The 20,713-nt window shown below is 33.5% G+C and overlaps 1 protein-coding gene across 4 annotated transcripts in view; it reads right to left on the bottom strand.

The window, feature by feature from the left end:
* LOC123319421 overlaps positions 1-20,713 on the bottom strand; it is a 125,105-nt gene that overhangs the window by 75,278 nt on the left and 29,114 nt on the right. The gene's annotated exons all lie outside the window — the stretch shown is intronic.

Genomic DNA, 20,713 nt, shown 5'->3' with positions numbered 1-20,713 from the left:
GAGACGTTGCAGGTTCCAGGTGATAAATGTATCCAATTAAGAGGAGAATATGTTGAGTAATACAATATTTTGACATTGAAATTTTGTTTCTTTCTATAGTAGGCTAAGAATTTTTCAATATATCCTCGTACACTAATGTAATCACCTCAGTTTCTGTGTGCATTTTAAAGATTGTCACAATGATGACCGAAACCTAGGAGAAAACGATGAAGAAATTGATACTCTATACTGTTAAACGTTGTAATCGATATTTCTACAATACTTATCAAGTTCAGAAATTCAAATAGTATTGGTGGTCAAGAGTCCAATTTGCTGAAATGTTTACATATATATTTGGAGTTGCAGACTAAGTACTTGTTCTGTTCCTCGAATATTAATCCGAAAATTCTATTTAATAAATATGGAAAAAATGCCTGGAAAAATCAATTTTTATTTCAAATTATGTAACTTTTCGTGTATAATTGAGGTTTTTGTTTCATGCACCTTCTACGAGTAGTGGAAGGTATTTGAGTTTTTTAAATGGTAGCCATAGTTTTTTCAGTCAAAATTAGATGAACCTTTTGTCGCTAGAAAATATTTGCACATTGATAGATAGTTCTTTTATGTTCAATGTATGTGATTGACCTCAAAATACAAAAACAAAAAAAATTCTAATCCAATAAGTTTAACCATTCCATTCCTACAATAACAGGGATTGATTAAAAACCCCATGATTCAGCAAATTATCCTCAGCATTAAAAGGTCTATCTATTTCATCACAAAGGGTAAGGGTAGCCTAAAAAAAAATCTCCCATCGTAGATGGTCTAAGAATGACAAACTTCTAAGTATAAGAGTAATTTGAAATAAAAATTACCTGTCTGGTAATTTTGTTATAGAATAGTAGTAAATACCAAAGGTATAAATTTTGTACGTAACTTCTCGTTCACTCTATATACCTTTTTTTTAAACACGATGAATCATTCGAGGATGAAATATGACATACAGAACAGGAACGACAACTGAATCTCGAACAAACTTGGGTAATTGAAGTTAGCTTTTGGAACTACAAGTTTTCCGTTCTTTTCGAAGAACCAGGACAAACCCTGTAATTCGATAAATTGAATTTTACCTTCTGAAAAATAACTCGAAGGAACTCTTATAAGTTAGATGCCATCTCCAGATCTCTGGGACGGAGATAAGGTTGTCCCATCTGATAAGCTGGTATCCCACAACCATTTTCATAACATGATTAAACTTCACGCTGTTGTAAACAACAGCGGTTTCTTTGACGGCACGTTCCGTATTCCTCTTTCGATAAAATATTGTTTCGATTATCTCGGAAGTGGAATTTTTGATTTCACTATCGGAAAGAAGAAAGTGTTATATCTTATCGTGTTACATTTGGATAATTTCAAACTGTTTGATAATGATTAACTGACCATACTTATTCTGACCACAAGGTTGAACTCCATCCTAAACTTTATAGAAAGCAAACATACTAACTATAGCGAGAACTTAAGTAGAAAAAACTTGGATTACTGCAGTCTGTTTAGGTAATTAGGTAATAATTATGGAAACCCAGTGCAGAAATGCATATAATCTGAGATTAGGTTTAACTTACTTTCGAGCTTACTTTAATCAATTTGTGGTGCTGATATAAACAAGAACTAAAACTAGAACTAAAAATCTAAACTCAAGAATTATGTTATTTATGTTGGGCATAAATCTGGAACAGAATTAATTTCACCTCAACTTTATAACTCAGAAAGAAAACGCTGAAAATCAACAAATAGATTTTTAACTACCCTCATTTCTGGAAATAATAGTGAGTGTATTTCTTCAACCCTTTAGCCGCAACCCCAACCAACTGCGCCGTTTATCAAATTGAAAGATACACGTGTGTGAGATCGTTGGAGAACTCACGGAAAATGGTATACAGGGTGGGCTTTTTAAAACGAAACAGACGAGATAACGGGCGGAATAAATATATTTCGAAAAAATGCTCGGACACGTCGATTTTTATTTCGAGGGGGACCACTTTTAAACACAAATTCACAAATATATCGCTCCAACCCTTAGTGTTAGAACACCAACCCCTAAATTTTGAATAGGAAAGATAGGGTGAGTGATACCTCATTTGAAAGGCCTTTTTATGCTGAATTCAGCGTATTAATTTTTTTCTCATTTAATTCATTCGTTTTCGAGATATTAAATTTCGAATTTCGTACAGTACCAGTCATTCCGCTAACCATGCTATGTGAAATCATCAATTATTTGACTAATTCATTGTGTGGTTACGATGGTAACCGTTAATTGTCAACATCAGACAACGAAATAATTATTATTGGTTCTCACTTTCTTCAACAATTAAGGTTAAAATGGTTTATTCTGTGGCAGAAAGAATTGAAATTATTTCTTTATTTTTCATTGCTGATGAAAGAAATGAACATTATTTTGATGTCTGGTGTATGGCAGTTATGGAGTTTCATCAAATCCACAAAAGAAGTGAATAAATTCGCTTGATACAGACAGCTTGCTTGACGACAATATCATAGTTGTTTAAAATTCAAATGTCAATATTTCAAGAATCAATGAATCAAATGAAGAAAAAACCAATATGCTGAACTCAGGATGAGAAGACCTTCTAAATGAGGTGAAATTTACCCCATCTTCCTAATTAAAAATTTAGGGGTTGTTGTTTTAACCCTTTGTAGCCTCGTGTGACATTTCTATAGCAAACCTTAATAATCCTTCTAAAATGTATACTCAACATTTGAGTTCATTCAAATCAGTATCACAGTATTATAACATACCACACCGAACATTTTAGTATCAAATATAAATCATAGGCATTTAGCGGGTTTGAATTTCGTGCGTTGATGAAAGTGACAAGAAAAAACATTTTGGAAGTTTGAATTTTGTAAAAATATACTAAAAGTGTATAAAATTGTATTGTTTTCGTCGAAACCTATAGGGAAGTGATTGACTTTGTTCATATATTGTTACCAAAGCATATTTTTGCGTTTTTATGTGAAATACGTAACTTTATATGTTTGTAACATTTCTGTCACCTTGGGTGACGATAGAAATATTATTTGGAACTGAAGTATGTGGATATTCGTGTAAAATTGGTGATGACAGCGTTATTGATCCAGATTTTCAGCCGTTATTAGAAGAAAAGTGTTCAACTTTTATCTGATTGTGAAGAAGATACTGCAGTATCTTCTTCTATCCAGTATCTTCTTTTATCCTATTCTATTTATCATTTCCAAGCACATCAGCTATCATAATATGGTCCTGAAAGTGTAACCTTAGAACTAGTGTAAGTAAATTTGTTGAGAAAAATCCATTTACCTCATGAACAAAAAGATCAAGAGATAAAGATAAAGAAAGTTCGTGGCAAATCACAATCTTGTTTTCTTCTATTTGATCACCTCGAGGGTCACCTATTTCAGCGTTTTGAAGAAGATAATTACTGAGTAATACTTATATTTCTCAAATATACGAAAATGCATTTCTTTATTTATGATCATTTACATGTATGTCTGTATGTAGATGAAATGAAAATTCAGAAAATATGGGTTGAAAAATAATATGATCCAAATTCAGGTAACAACTCTTGAAAATTAAAACTTCTTTTATTCTTATAATTCATACCCAAGCTTGAATGAAATTGTGAGACGGTAAGAATGTAAAAAAAAATTTCGTAGTTCTTCCTTTAAAAATCAGCTTTCACTTCCATTCACTGATGAATTTCCAATAAAATGGATCGGCTCGTTATAAATCTTTTCAAGGCTCAATTCGAGATCACTTCGCTCATAAACTGCCGATCAATGGAGGAAATCCCAATGACGCTATTCTAGCTCATCTCGTCGGTTGTCTAGATGAAGGGGGAAGAGGGTGAAGAATAGGGTGCGATACCCTTCGGCAGACAGCCTCCCCCCTACCCAGGTCACCCCAATATTGTACATCGAACAGCGTCCTAAAAATTCCAGAGAGGTTTTTCAACCCCGTATTCTTTCCTGTTAAGTGTCTGAATCTGAATTCGTTCGCAGTCTGTTGTGGAATACATACGATCTACGATAGCATGTTTTGTGTTGCTATTTTGAATTTATTTGTCTCCGCACACGAGGTTTCAATACCTAATTGCAAATAAAAATTTTCTCCTTTCCAACTTTTGCAATTATTGTCACCACATTATCTTGCACCTATGTTTACACCAGTATATTTATTTAATTATTTATTTATTTATATGACACGTATGATAAAAGTGTGGATAAAAGTCGAAAATCTAGAGAGGATTGCACAGAAGGTACTAATGAAGCACTAGTAGTGACCATATAAAACATGTCAAAATTAGGTAAATACTCTTTCTTATAGTTCTTCGATTGTAAACATCATAAAAATACTGCAAGAAAAATAATATATGTACAAGGTAAGGCATAAATCTGAAATAAAATGACCTAATATAGGTAATTCTTTAACAGATAACTCAAAATGAAAACCTGGAACCCGTCAATTGATTATCGATAACCGTCATTTTCTGGCTATTAAATAAAGCGTATTTCTTCATCCCCTCAATCGCAACCCCATCCAACTTTCGTTTTTTATATGGAAACATATACTATGTTTGGGTTCGTTGAAAAGCTTACGGGTAATGGAATCTTACCATAATCTTTGTTTTTAATTTTGTGGTTATCAGAAAAAAATTTCAGAGTCTTGTTGGGATTTACGACAATAAATTTTTTCCCTTGAATATTTTCAGACTTTCTTATTTCATATACCTAGCACACTCAGTATATCCTAGCATCGTAAGATAGCTGATTTGATATCAACAGTATACCACACTTTTGATAAAAACTCAACGGTTATGAGTTATTGAAATTCTTATGAATGAACTGATGACGAGAGGTCACACTTTTTGGAATATTCCTGATGAAGAAGGTATTGTTTTCACCATTTTTCATTTTTCTATTATGTACTGTTATAACAGTATTTGCTGTTTGAACCGAAAATGTTCAGTGTGTTAATGACAAGATCATCAAGTTGGACAAATCGAATTAATAAAACTCAAGATTTTCACATTACAACGTATGTTTTTCATTGTCTCAGTCAGTTCTGCGTAAAAAAACTGGGTGTTACCTGCATTCACCAATACTAAAATGGAAACCTTCAGAGTTATCAAAGAAAAACTTGATAAGAGACAAGAGATTTTTGGAACTGCTTGATTATTCTGTGACTTCCGGAAACTACAGAAAAAAGGTGAAATTTAAAATTTCGATAAATAATTTTGACATTTAGTTGTATCTATACTCCATTCAAGAATGATTGACATCTCGGGTGGCTATGGAAAATCGAATTTAAGTTGGTAATAGCTCATATGTTGAGATTTTTTTTTGCGGAATTCAGGCTGGTATTGTGAATAAACAGTGATATTTATATAACAGTCCTATTATGTGTGAATCTATGCACTAACCGACAATAATTTGAATTTTGTACTGCTATTTATGTTATTAATTTAATCGCACAAATTGGAAACATAAATGTTTCAATTCTGAATGCTGATTAATATGCTCTGAATTCAAATATTTCTTTTTTTGAGATACTTGTCTAGGTTATATTTACATATACCTGTTCTGCATAGACATATAGACATGAACTGTGCCTTCCCTTTATATCTATGCATGAAATACGGTCAAAAAAAGTGACAGAGAGAAACGCACGTCGGTCATGCAGTTGTCTTTTTCCATAATTTTGATTGGTCCACACTCACCTCTATGTGAACAAAAAAGAGACAGATAAATGCCCGACGATCATTTCTCTCTTTCTATAAAGAAGACATTTTCATGCTGACATTGCTCAGTCCATGTCTCTATGTCTATGTTGTTCTGTGCGTGAAACGACAGAAATTATTGAAGATATTTTGTTATCAGATATTAAGCTGCGTCTGGATTTTCAAGACCTACTGGGATGTCAATCATTCTTGAATGAACTACTATAATAAATTGTAGAGAATTCATCATCACAGTTCAAAATGAGTCATTTCCCTCATTTCGAGTTTTTCTTTGATAACTCTGCTGGTAGTATTAATTTTTGATAGGTCTAGGGTTCATTCAAGCAACCTCCTCTTTTTTCTGTAGAATCGACTGATACCATAAATATAGCTTGTACCTAATTTGAAAATCTTGTATTTTGATGAATTCCATTTGTGTAATTTGATGATATTCTTATAAACCCCTGTATATTTTATGTCCAAATCTCACACAGTGTAATAATACTACAATGAAAGCAATAAAAATGGTAAAGATCTTTCTGAAAAAAGTATGACCTCTAGTTTTCCCTATTTTCTTCATGAAAATTCCAATAAACTGTTGAGTTTCTACCCATGGAAACCAGTTGAAGAAAAACACTCCATTTTTTTGCCAGAAAATAAGGGTAAATACTACAAATCAATTGACGAGTTTTCTCATTTTGAGTACTTGTTTCAAGAAATATTCATTTTATTGCAGACTTCTGCCAAGCCTGTGCATATATTCAGTAACGGAATATTTATGAATAGGAATATAAGTTGCATCAACAAATTTCTAGCATATGAATTTATGAGGCCAATACTGACTGGATGAAAATTCATAATCAAACTGAAAAACCGAATTACATGATTTTCAGTAACATGACTTATTTAACCAGTACACGTGTCTCACTATCACAGTAGGCATATTCAGGAAAATTAAACTCATCCCCTTGAAGACGCTTTTGTGCGAAAGACGTTAAACTTATGTTAGTGGAAATTATATAATTCATTTTTTGCAATTTCCTAGTATGTGTTTATGCCTCGGTTTATGCTAACAAGAAACTGAATGCATATGCTAGTTACAAGTATGTGTATTACCTACGTAAAATGGCATTCACGTTTTTGTGTATCTTTATTGTATTCTGCTTGAATCTAGTCTTTTCAAACTATTCGCTTGAAAGCTATGTTTTTATCACCACATTCTGATGAAGTTGATCAAAAACTTTCAAGCAGATGAAGGCTTTAACGGCCGGATACTATTTGAATATTAAAAATTAAAGGGACTACAATTGATTATGAAACTGGCTATTAGTAGTTTCAGAGCTTTTTAGAAGCTGAATTTTAGGTACAAAGGTTACGTATGGTATGGTATGTATGGTATGAATATAATAATCAATAAAGTAATTTTTCACAAAGCGAAAGCGTCTGATTTTCAGTTCATCTTCATGGCGAAGCACCTCGTAATAGTAGTTGGAGTTTTGGATTTCAAATACGTATAAATTCATATCTCAGTCATTTGCATTTTAATATATTTTGATCGCTTTACCCTGTAGCGGCATAAAGCGAATATTTTCCTATTTAATTGCTAATATATGTTGTGAAAATTTGCATAATTGAAGGAAACTTATCAGTTATTCATGAATAGATCGTGTCATGAGAATTTCATATGCATTCCTAGAGACAACCCAAGTATAAGGTAAAATCTGAAAGGGAAACAAAAATAGGTAGCTTTCCGTTTTCATGCGTGATTTTTTCATTTGAATTATTACATATTTATTACAGTTTTTTCACTGAGTCGAAAAATTTCATTTCGTACAATAAGATTACAGAAGTGGTCTTATGTGTATTTTAATTTGAAATCGTCTGTCCGTAAATCCTGACACTTTGGCCATCTCTTTCATTAATTTGGAAAAAATTATGAGGGAAGATTCAGTGAATTTTTTTATGTACCTACCTTCCATTAGCATTTCGATTCACAAGGTTCTCAATAGATTTTCGAAAAAAGGCAAAACATAGCATCATTGAGATTTTTGATAGAAACTGAACTAATCAGAGTGTTGCGTGTTGAAAGTCACAAACCATGCATGACGCCTTATATCCCAGTCACTCCAATGTTTGGGGTACGACCAATTTCAGTACTGTAGAATAAAGATTTATTGTAAGTTTGACCTCCAAACCACTGACGATGTTCTTCGAGCGAACTATAATACAAGTAGTGATCTATGAATTTCTTCCTAATAATCTACTAATTCAGTTCATAACGTGCGTTCAAAAAATTTCGTCGTCAAGTAGGCTATGGAATTTCAAACGTCGATATTGCGTATCTAAGCGTAGTTCTTAGCTTGTGCTCTATTATTATTACAGGTTAGCTGTCAAGTTAGCGTTTTGGATTGTTGTTAAATTAAAATTACCAGCAAATAATAAAGATGGTTTTTACCGACGTACAAAAAGCATTCATTATTGAATCCTACTTCAGAAATGGGGAGAAAATAGAAGGCGAGTGGAAATATTCTGTTGAGAAATGTCTCAGCGACTTCAGGATCGAGTATCCCAACGTTGCTGTAGATTACCAATCTTTCCAGAATACTGTTTCGGGATGTGTGAGCGTTTTTCGTGAAACAGGTAGCGTTCAAAGAAAAAAGGAAGTGGTCGACCAAAGAAGAGAACACCCGAGTTAATCGAAAATGTTGAGAATGTGATGACAGAAGCTCCACGAACCTCTGTTCGGGTTTTATCTCAACTAGCTGGAGTCTCTGTTGGTACATGTCACACAATTTTGAAAGAAGACATCAATTTGTATCCTTATAGATTGACATGTTATCAGAAGATTGAAGAAGTTGATTACCCTCGTAGAATGGCCTTCTGTCAGTGGTTTCTAAACGAATTCATCGATAACCTGAATAAAGTTTTCTTCTCCGACGAAGCCTGGTTTCATCTTTCTGGATATGTCAATTCCCAAAATATGAGAATGTGGAGCAGTCAAAAACCGGAAAATTTTTACATTGAGACACCACTTCATTCTCAGAAAATTGGAGTTTGGTGTGCTATCAGTCAGAGAAGAATTGTTGGACCTATTTTCTTTGACGGAACTTTAACAGCAGAACGCTATAAAGAGGATATTATCATGCCTTTTATAGCTGAATTAAATTTCGAAGAATGGTCATATAGTTATTTTCAACAAGATGGAGCCAGAGCACACACAGCTGTAGAAACATTGGCTACACTAAGAAATATTTTTCAGGATCGACTCATTAGCCTCAATACTGAAAATGAATTTCCTCCAAGATCGTGTGATCTTACACCATGTGATTTCTTCTTATGGCCTCATTTGAAGAATTCTATCTTCCAATCACCTATTTCTAATCTGGACGAACTCAAGACTAGGATCATTGAAAAAATTCATCTAATTAACGATGATCCTTTTATATTGAATAATGTCTTTGAATCTCTCAAAAGAAGATGTGAGAAGTGTTTGGAGCAAAGAGGAGGACATTTCCAACAGCTACTTTAATTATATAGAACTCTTAAACGTGAAACTCATTGTAATGAAAATCCTATAATTCAGTTTCTTCAGTTATGGCAGAGACTGCCTCTGGTTATGGATTTTCACTGTCAGCGTCAATTCAATATTTTATTCATTGAGAAATAAACATATTCTGAGGTTCTTAGTGTGATTTATTTCTATTACCTACTGTTATAGGTACAACCTTTTCACATAATTGTAAGTACAAAAACCATAATACTCGATTCGTTCAAGATTCACGTCTTTGACTTATGAACTCAGGTTAATTTTTCCAATCGCCTCAGATTATTTGGATTCTTGTAATCTAATTCAATGAAAAAATGCTAATAAATCATTATTGAATGTGCAAGTAATTTTTTCTGAGAAATTGCCTTTTCATACAAAATTACGATAAATAGGTTAATGTCATCAATGTTTACATTTGGCTGTGATGACTGATGAGTGTGATGTAAGGAAAGAATTACGTTCAGTCACAGAAAATCAACCTACTAAATTCCATAGCCTACTTGACGACGAATTTTTTTGAACGCACGTTATAAGATTCTACAAGAGCTATAAGTCAGAGGCAGTAAAATTCGAATCGAATACTTGAAAGTTTTATTGATCATATCTGGCATTTCATCGTAACTGGAAATTTTATGTCATTTTTTTAAAGAAAACTCAACAACCAAGACTTAATAGCCGCTTGTCAATAAATTAATTACAACCACTATTAATTGATTACGATTTATGATACAGTGTACACGGTGATTTTCTACTTGAGCGATATTGTAGGTGTGGTTCGTGAGTTGTTGATATATTATGGACCAGTATGAGGATCCGGACAGACAGTACCCACCTTTCTTTCATTTGGCTCATTCCGACATTCTCGATTCGGTTAACGAAGTCTCAATAAAGTTATACGCGTCAAAAGATTGATTTAGTTGTCGAAGGCAATGGAGGTAAGAGTAGATTTCACCACTTGTGGAGATTCTATCATAGATTATTCAGAATTGAAATGAATTTTTTACTCCTCATTCTCAGGATGGACTGAATGATGAACCAATTAAGAAATACGCTTTTCAAGGTTGTGGTAGAACACCCATGCTATTGTGGTTTATTATAGTGAATTCAATGGTTTCCAGACTATTACGTTTCATGAGAATTGTAATCGTAATTAATTAAGAATTTTGGAGGTGCCTAGTGATGGAGCTATTATGTTCAAAGTCACATACCGGTTGGTCCACATAAAATAGTCAGCCGGATGGTTCCGTAGGAAGGGTTTCTATGGGTGCAAATGCAGGGTTGTACGATCATTCCGTTCAATTGGGAGTAGTAAGCCACAAGAATTTCAAATCACAATAGGTGTCGAGTGACATAACGATGCCCACGAGAGTCTCATGAGTCAAGACCAGTCTCGCAGTAGACTCGTATTATCGTGAATATTTTGAAAATATTTTGTCGTTTGTCGTGGCATCTATTGTAATATTTGACTTTATGAATAATGGTAGGTACTAGTGCCAATACTGACAGATAGGATTACATACCTTTATTCTTTCCAAAATACAAAATTACAAAATAAATATGGCAAAATTATACCATGCTTGCATAAACATAAAAATCGTGAATGAAAATAAAAATTGAAAATCTAGATTTGTAAGTAAGTAGGGTCTCAACAAGATTATCATTAATTATTTTCAATTTACATTTTTTTAGCAAAAAATGTGTGCAATAAATAGATATATGTATTTTATGTTGAAATATGTTTTTCACAAATAATCACGTTTGGCGTATTCATGGTTAGACAAGATATTTCAAGATTTCTTGTTTTCTTGACAAGAAATCTTGGAATTGACATAAAATTTCTTGTCTTGTCCTGAAATCCAGAAATTACTTCTGCCTTGATCTTGTCTTGAAATCAAGACAAGTTCTTGAAATTTTCAAGAAATTGGCGACCACTCTGTCAAATAAATAAAGATTTTCAGAAATTGACCTTCGTCTGATGAAGGATAGACCCCGAAACGTTACTGTACAGGGTAGGCAAATTTCGATGTTTTAGCACTACAACTTTTAAACCAGTGGAGATAGACAAAATCCGATACCCCATTCTCGTTCTCTTTTTCTGAGAAACTAACAAGAGCAGTAGTCATTTTTGGCCACCTCCTTTTGTTTTCGAGTTATAAGCGAAAATTGGAAAAATAGCGATTTCGAAATAAATTTATATCTCCACTTATACTGATGATAGAGCTCTGAAATTATAACATTATACAGGCACTTTTTTAAGTAGAATCCAGTGGCTTGCTTGCACTAGATTTCTGTGTAATTTTTTGAAAGCCTAATTTTTACTGATTCCAAAAATATATAACATCATATGGTTTGTATCAATATAAATAATAGAGAACGATCAAAAACTTTATTCTCAATATTTCTATGGTTTCAACTTTTGACGAGCACAGAAAAATAGAACTTCCTATAACAAGAGCAGTCTCCTTCCGGCAATGTCATTTTTTCTATGCTTTTTACCAATTTTCACAAAATTTGAATCTTGGAGAAATTGAGTAAGAAGCACAGAAAGCATGAAAGGACTAATAGAAGGAGACTGTGGTATGATAACCACAGATGCTACATCAAAAGTAGAAACCATAGAAATATTGAGAAAAAAGGTTTTTGACCATTTTCTATTATTTATATTGATACATACCATATGATGGTCAAAAATGACTACTACTCTTGTTAGTTTCTCAGAAAAAGAGAACGAGAATGGGGTATCAGATTTTGTCTATCTCCTCTGGTTTAAAAGCTGTAGTGCTAAAACATCGAAATTTGCCCACCCTGTATATAATTATTAGAGTTCATCGACAGGCAACAATTTCTTCCACATGACTTGCTCCTGACAAATTAATGCAAGAATTTACGCAGGAACAAAACGATTATTTCAATTTTTTAGTTGATTTTGTTCAAGAGATTGGGAGTGAAAACCCTGAAAAGTCTCAGAAGCAGCCACTCAGGGTTTCAAAATTGCGCATCCTGATCAAAATATTCAGTGAACTCATATGTAAAGGTCAGAGACTAATTATGAAGTTCAGTGAGTAACCGCAAGAATGTTTCCACAAGACAAATCAGACATTATTCCTGATTTCACACACTATTCCCTAAGGCGTTGTACAAAAGGGTGTCTGCCACAATGAGTGGGAGCGCTGTTTGAGGTCATAAGTTCAACATATTTGTTTCTGTAACAGATTGCGAGTCAACAAGTTTTCTCGAGTGGAATATTTGAATTTTCCCAGAATTTTCCTCTAACTATTCGTGTATGAAAACCACCTTATCTATATGATGGAATAAAAAAGTATCATTGTGTATATTTCACCTGTAAAAATTACTCGAAAAATTAGTAAAGGAGTATTGAATCGCTTTTGAGGTTTAGTTCTCATTTAATACTTTTAAGGATTTCGTACTAAATGGTTTCGAGGAACATTCTTATACATACTAAGTTTATTGAAAACACAATGCTACAAAAAAATTGTTTCAACGAATAACAGGAGCTATATGCCGTTTTGAAAATTCAATCTCGTTTTCATTCAGAGACCTCGTACAAAGAAATTGACAACCATCGACAAAGGGAAACTATGCAGCGATACAAGATGTAGAAGTTGACACTATTTTCAGATATCCTTACTTATATTATAAATGGAAAAGTCCGTTTGTTTGTTAGTATGTTTGTCTCTCCATAACTCTGGAACCAGATGTCCGATTTTGACGGGAATTTCACTATACTGTAAAGAATTTATTCGAGTATGTAACGATTTTTATCATGAGCTTGTCTTGAAAAAGCTGTTGATTTCAGACTTTTATGACCGAAGCTTGGTAAATTATAAGAGATAGAGGAAAATGTCATCAGGTACAATTTTGTAGAGCACAAAGAGTGCTATTAAAAAGTCTGCGACGGCATACGTCCTACTTCTGAGGATAACCCAAGATCCTTTTTCATCATTTTTAATTCAATCCGAAATAATGTTCTAATATTCAAGAATTACGATCTTATACGTGATGTCCGCGCCATGGGGCAGCGGTCGATTACACTAATTCTATTAATTTTACAAAAAAGAATTTCAAATAAAACTTTCCTCTCTTTAAGTAGAGCATCTCCTAAAATTATTTAGAACTGAACAAAGTGTTTCGTTTCTTCTGCACAGTTATCAAATTCGATATTTTAAATGGAACAGCCTATATATTTTTACATTTCTGAATTCTTTGTTAAATTTCAATATGAGTTTGATAACACAACTATATCTGAATTCTCAAGAGTTTTCGAGAAATTTGTCTTTTCATTAATATTTTGACAGTTTGAGGTACTTGCATAAAGGACTATAGCTCCGTCACTATTCTATGTGATTGATTCAAATTTGGACTGTGTCTAGCGAGGTGTCTAGTCAATAAATGAAACACTAAAAACTTTCTTTGTAAATAATTATAATAAACGGAGATCTATTATGAAAACAGAAATTCATCAAAATCTTCATTTTTTTAAATGGCAACCCATATCTTTTTTCTGCTCATTATTTAAACATTTTCTGTTTGCTTTTAGTTGTTTTAAATAATGAACAGAAAAAAAAATATGGGTTGCCATTTGAAAAATGAAGATTTTGATGAATTTCTATTTCTGTTTTGAAGATGGATCTACGTTTTCGTTGACCCCGTTTATAATATTGTTATTTACAAAAAAAATTTTCAGTGAAACATTCATTGACTAGACACAGTCCAAATTTGAATCAACTGCATAGAATAGGTACGGAGCTAGTACCTCAAACCATCAAAATATTAATAAAAAGTCAAATTTCTCGGGAACCGTTGAGAATTCAGACATAGTTGTGTCATCAAACTTATATTCAAATCCAACAGAGAATTCAAAAATGTTAGAATATATAGGGTGTTCCATTTAAAATAACGAAGTTGATAGCTGTGCAGAAGAAACTAAACACTTTGTATAGTTCTTATAAATTTTAAAGATGCTCCACTTAAAAAGAGGAAAGTTTTATTTGAAACCCTTTTTTGTAGAGTTAATAGAATTAGAGTAATAGACCGCTGCCCCATGGCGCGGACACCCTGTGTAACAAGAGAGGCATAATTATGCTTAGCTTTTGTAGAGAAACTGGCGCTCAATGCAGCATAAGAATAGCCCTGACATTGATTCAAGTTCCGATACAGCATTGTCGTTGACATTTCGTCGATACCTAGTATAGAGTCTACTACCTTCTCTGCTCGCCTTTAGCAAAGGTCGCAGAGGTCCACGGGATACGACCTTTGTTTATTTTCGAACGAAAAGTCATATCGTAATGAGTTACAGCGTTGGAATTTCGCCAGAAGCAGCTGAAAATGTTACCAGTAAACAATAATACGAAAATCGTTTCAAAACTATCAGTTACGATTAAACGCGGGTTGAAACCTTGGTCGGAACGCGTCCCAAAACACGAAATGTTGAACTCGTTAACAGGAACGTGCATTTTGTTGATGCGAACTGGAGGTAATGGTTTGGGGAATCGAAACAGCTGTATTGGATTGTTTAGGTAGCACTTTGTAGGTCTGAATTAATTAACTTTGGCGTTGAGCACAGTTCTAACTTCTAATACGGTGTTCAATAATTGCTATCTTTTAGGCTTCCACCCGTCATCCACAATCGAATTCGAAGCTATGAATTGTTCACTACTGATTATTCAATTAATGAAATTAGCGTTTCTGAATCATTACGAAATACTCCAGGGGTTTTTCTTAAGAGAAAACATTTTTTATTCGATATCGCATAGTTGGGGAGCCGAAGAGGTAAATTCGAATTGGAATTTTTTTTTACCATTTTCAACTCTTCCGTACGGCCAGTCCCACCGCGCAATCTGTAAGATAAGCATGAATAATTCATTATCAGAGACACGTAGGGCATATACAGTATCCTAATCTGACACGCTCGAGTATGTTCACATGGCGATTTTTTTTACATCTTTGAGACCCTGCAGACGCTTTCCCCAGCGCTTAAAGTGCATACATCATAGAACCTTTTTTTCTTTCTACCATCTAATCTTCAAAATCCACTAGGTCTCCACGACGCTCGAGTAAATCCCGATTTAGCATCGTCAGCTCCCTAACTAGCAACAATAAGAATTCAGAAAAAACGTTGCAAATAACTATTGTTAATATTATGTATTTAATACTGGCGCATCCGATAGACGTTGTTCTGTCATAAAACCTATAATTTATCAACATCAACGCAATGCGTAAAGCTCGGCGTAAGGTTTTGAGTTTTATATTTTCATATGGAAAAAATAATGAGGAGCTTTTCCGTTTGCCGTGGCTCATAGATGCAAAACAATAATTTTTTGAAGTTTCAAATCATCCTTGTAAGCTTAAAATATTTTCTATTAAACTTGCTGTTCGAGGGGAATTTGAGAAAACAGAGCTTGTTCATATAGTCCGTCTAGAAAGTATCAGGAATTTATTATTTTTTATAATAATAATTACATATTGGATACATTTTTCATGATATTAACATATTTTTTCGAGTATTTTTTAATTATATTTATATTATATTTTTAATTTTGAGTCAACATTAATGTATAATTTTGTAGATTTATTCCCGGTAACGGGATACAGCAATGAATAAAATAGGTTGTGCAGTTGCATGGCAATACTATTTGTCAACAGGTATATGAAATAATGTCGCAACTAGAAAAAAGAAAACAGGTAGAATATTTGTACAGAAAAGATTAAAAAATTAGTAAAATTGACTGAACTGGGAAAAAGTGCAGTATATGAGACAATAAAGAGAATAAAAACTGGCATAGATATGACACATAGACCAGTTTCAGGAAGAACGAGTAAGATCAAAGGAAACAATTTAAAAGCTTTATTGGCCTTAGGGCGACACAATCCGCACCTAGGATTTCGCAAAACAGATTTGGAAATCAACGAAATATAGAAGTATCTCCAGAAACTGAAAAGACAAGGACGAGGATACGGTTACATATCAAGGACACCAAAAAAATTCCTCAACACCTCAACAAAAAAAGGAAGAATTTTTTCAACGTTTTCGAGAAAATTATTTTCATAATGTCTTTATCAGTCTTTCATCAGAACAACATGTTACCGTTAAAATTTCCCACCAAAATAATTGTTTGGGGAGCAATATCTCAGCGTGGTGTTACGCCTCTCTGTTAATAGTTGATGGTACCATTGATCGTGAAAAGTATTGTGGCATTCTGAACGATTTCTTCCTTGAAACGGCGCATGCTTTATACACAGAGGAGTGGCATTTTCAGCAGGATAATGCAAGATTCCATACTTCGTTCTATACTCAAGCTTGAATGCAAGAACAACAAGTGACAACCATTTCATGGCCAGCAGCTTCACCAGATCTCAATCCCATTGAAAACGTATGGGGACTACTGAATATTGAAGTTGAACGAGCAGCGCCACGAAATAAAGATTATTTAATTCAGTCAGTTTTACTGTCCTGGAATACCATCCCCGAAAATTATGGAGGTCGTCTAGTTTCAAGTGTACTTCGATGTTCATTCAAGGGTTTACAGCTAAATGGAGGCTGTATAAGTAAATATGATGAATATTTTGACGCTCTTAATATTTTGTCCGCGTCAATATGTTACGCTATAAATCTCGCTATAAATACGCCATCAAAATGCCTGGTGGTATTTTATCATAAGATCTAGGTGTTTGAACTTTCCTAATAAGACATCAAATTCGCAATGAAAAATTGAGTAAACAGTTTCTACTTTCATTTAGATAGCGTGTATATTATTGACTAATACGTCAATTCTTGGCTAATTGAGGCTGCTCACGCAATATTATGCCTGTGTTTTATTCAGGAATCAGATGTATAGGTACCTAATTATGATTTTCATCCCGATGTCGACTTAAAATTTCGATTATTTGCTAGCTCTGATTTCACTTGGAGGTATGAGAGATGAAGAGAAATCTAGAAGTTTGATCACCTAGCTGTAATTGAATGTTGTCATCATCTCATATCAGGTCCTGACTGAAATGATTATTTCATCAGGGGTCACAATTCGCTTTCATAATTTCCATTTCCAAATCTACACAGAGTGTTCACTTAAAACCCGGCAAAAATGCAGGAAGTGATGCCTTGTACGGAAATATTGATATTTTGTGAAGAAACATGGCATCAAACATCGAGTCAAACATGCCTTCTCCTCCCTTCTGATATATGGATGGTCCTCGGGATGGTCAAAAATTTGAAGTTTTCCCACGTTTTCGACAAGTGAAGGACAAGCCATAATTCGTCAAAATTTTCGATATGTTGATAGTCTTCCATGATTCTAAACAAAAAAAGTCATTCGCAAACTTTACAGCGTACTAAACTAAAAAATTTCAAAAATTAAAAAAATACGTCAGTACGTTATTATACAAGGTGACTGGTGAAGTAAAGGACAACGGCTCAGTGATGATAAAAGATCTGAAACTAAATGAGGATTGGGGGTTTAAAAGTCCCATAAGGCCATCTATTGGTTCCAGAAAGTTATATAAAGGGTGATTCATGAAAAAAATGCTAAAATTATATGAACTCCCATGGCTTCGTTAATATGGCCAATTTTTCGTAATATTTCACAAAAATGTTACTATACCTACTCATTATATCCATCAGCTCACGAAAAAAATTCAAAAAATTAAAATTGCAATTTACGTGTCAGTTGAAAAATATCACTTGATATATGATATCAAGAAAATTCGAATAGAAAGTTTAAAAGAGCGAAAAAATTGAGTGAAGATCGGTTTTTTGTTTAAATGTTGCAAATGTGTTATAGTTTTCATGATACGGTAAAAGCGAAATATCACAAAATTTTCACATCCACTTGGTGAAATAATATTTTTGATAAGTGAAATAGCCATCCCATGAACTGGGCGGCTCCCATCCTCAAATTTTCAATTACCTACTATAATTATAATTTTTTCAAAAATCGGATTTAATTCGACTAATAAATGGATTTTCATAAAACTCATTAGATTATATTCTGATCTCGATTCTGATTCGTGCTAAGACATAAATATTTTCTAAAATTTATGATTATTTTTGGATTTTAAAACAATGAGTTCTTAGGAATTGACTATATAGTTTTTTCAATTGATTATTTTCACTATTCTCAAGAACCAGGTGCCAGAATGGTCAGTAGAACAAACAGGAGTTCTGAGAGTTATTATGATGATTAGAATATTATTTCATCTAGTATTTCATCGAGTGGATGTGAAAATTTTGTAATATTCCGCTTTCAACATATTTATGATAACCATACAAAATTTTCGATTCTCAAACAAAAAATTTATCTTCAATCAATTTTTTCTGCTCCTTTCAAATTTCTATTGGAATTATTTTATATCATAATACTCAGTGAGATTTGTCACCTAACATTTAAATTGAAATTTTTGAATACGGATCTGCAATTTTTTGAGTTTTTTCGTGTGAACTATTGGAGAATTCGTTTATAGTTACAATCACATCTGTGAAATATCAGCGAAAGATTATACAGGGTGATTCCTAACTATTGGGACATAGGCTAAGGGCAGATTGTTTGGACCAAAATATGGCGATAGGACCAAATATACCTCAATAAAATATTGCTGTAGAAAAAGATAGAGGGCGTTAAAGTTGAATTCTTTATAAGGGGACAGAATAATATCTTCTTCGAAGTTCGAAAGTTCCGAGAAAAGTTCTTTATTTAAAGAATTAAAAAAGGTATAGAAGTCGGAGAAGGCCACGTAGAACATTTGATTTAAGTTTATTCTTTTTATGTTACATTGTTTTTAAGTATGCTTTATTGTCGATATAAATAAATCGTTACTTCAAATCCCCTTCCGATGCTCTGAACTGTTCAATTGTGTTTTTCTTAAAAACGGATGAAAAAATATATAGTGAAATTATTAGCAAAAAACGAAAAAAAAATCAAATTTAACGCCTTCTATCTTTTTCCACAGCAATATTTTATTGAGGTATATTTGGTCCTATCGCTATATTTTGGTCCAAACAATCTGCCCTTAGCCTATGTCCCAATAGTTATGAATCACCCTCTATATATATTATAATAAGGAATATATGGGAGATCATAGTTTCAGAATTTTCTTCATAAATCAATAATTTTAGGGTCAATCAAACATCAAACCATCAATCTTCACTCTCTTCATCACCACTGAAAATTTGTCCCTTAGGCCACCCTGTATAATCTATAATCTACTCTTTGAAGTTATTACTTATGTATATGTGATGTATCTTGGGTGATTTCAAAGGGTGGTTACACCAACCCTCTAATACCCAAGTCAGCCTTGAGACGGGTTGCATATAAGTGGATACAAAATTATTCTGCCCATGTCCGCCTTCAGTATAGGTTCATTTTGTGAGAACAGGTGTTAATGTAAATCAGTTAACTATTTGCGAAAAAAAGATGTAGATTACTTAAGCTAATTTGAAACTATACGGAAATAATTATAAAAAAGGAAAAAAAACTTGGGCATTAGAGGGTTAAAACCCGAGTAAAAACTCGAGTAAGACCCCAGAAGAACAAACAGAATTACAGTTGCATACCAAAAATTTTAACGAAATAATTCTTGCTCAACGTTGCTCGATTTCTTGCCTTTTAAATCCATCAACGATCACATCAGATAAACCATCTACTAGAAGAGGTGCAGTCTGACCTCATATGTCCCTATGAAATATTAACGTTTTTCGACAAGGAATATGACATGCCTCTCTGCCGATTCCTCAGTAAACACTCTGTCGAGCACCCTGTATTTCGATTTTTCACCCAGCAATTTGATTCAATGATATTCAAGGTCGTCCTTCTCATAGAAAAGAAACTACTGGACTTACTTCATCCTAGACGAAAGAAAAACGTAAGAGGAGGAAAATCGATAAATTGGCAAATGACAATCAACGAATTTTCCGGCGTTTCGTTCATGAGACAGACCGAGGTTAGTTCCGTCTGAAGCTGTTGAGGGTTGCCCTCGGGGTTGCCATTCCCCCTCTTGCGTGTTAACTTCCTTCCAATTTCTAAATTCCCACTTTCCCGTCCATGGATTGATCAGGAAAGCATCCCTCTTTCATCTGACGTATGTCAAGGGTGAAGGGGAAGACTGCGCGAAGTGTAGGGTGTGATATACAGGGTTGTCAGGGTTTTAATGATGATAGATACGGGTGTTCCCTAATTGGTGGATTCTATAGTGATTGTTATTCTTAGATAGTTAGATCTCACTATTCCAGATGTTTTTCCTTTTAAGGCAATCTAATTAAGAAACTGATGCTTTCGCGAAATACGAGGCGAAATAAATCATTTCGCAAAAAATTTCACATTTTTCTGTACAGGGTTGGCAAAACCCTGACCCGCTTACGTGAAAACGAGTGTGAAACACACTCTACCTAATAAAACTGAAA

The sequence above is a fragment of the Coccinella septempunctata genome, chromosome 8, assembly GCF_907165205.1.
Source record: "Coccinella septempunctata chromosome 8, icCocSept1.1, whole genome shotgun sequence".
Lineage (NCBI taxonomy): Eukaryota > Metazoa > Arthropoda > Insecta > Coleoptera > Coccinellidae > Coccinella > Coccinella septempunctata.
This window is presented reverse-complemented; position numbering and strand designations above follow the sequence as displayed.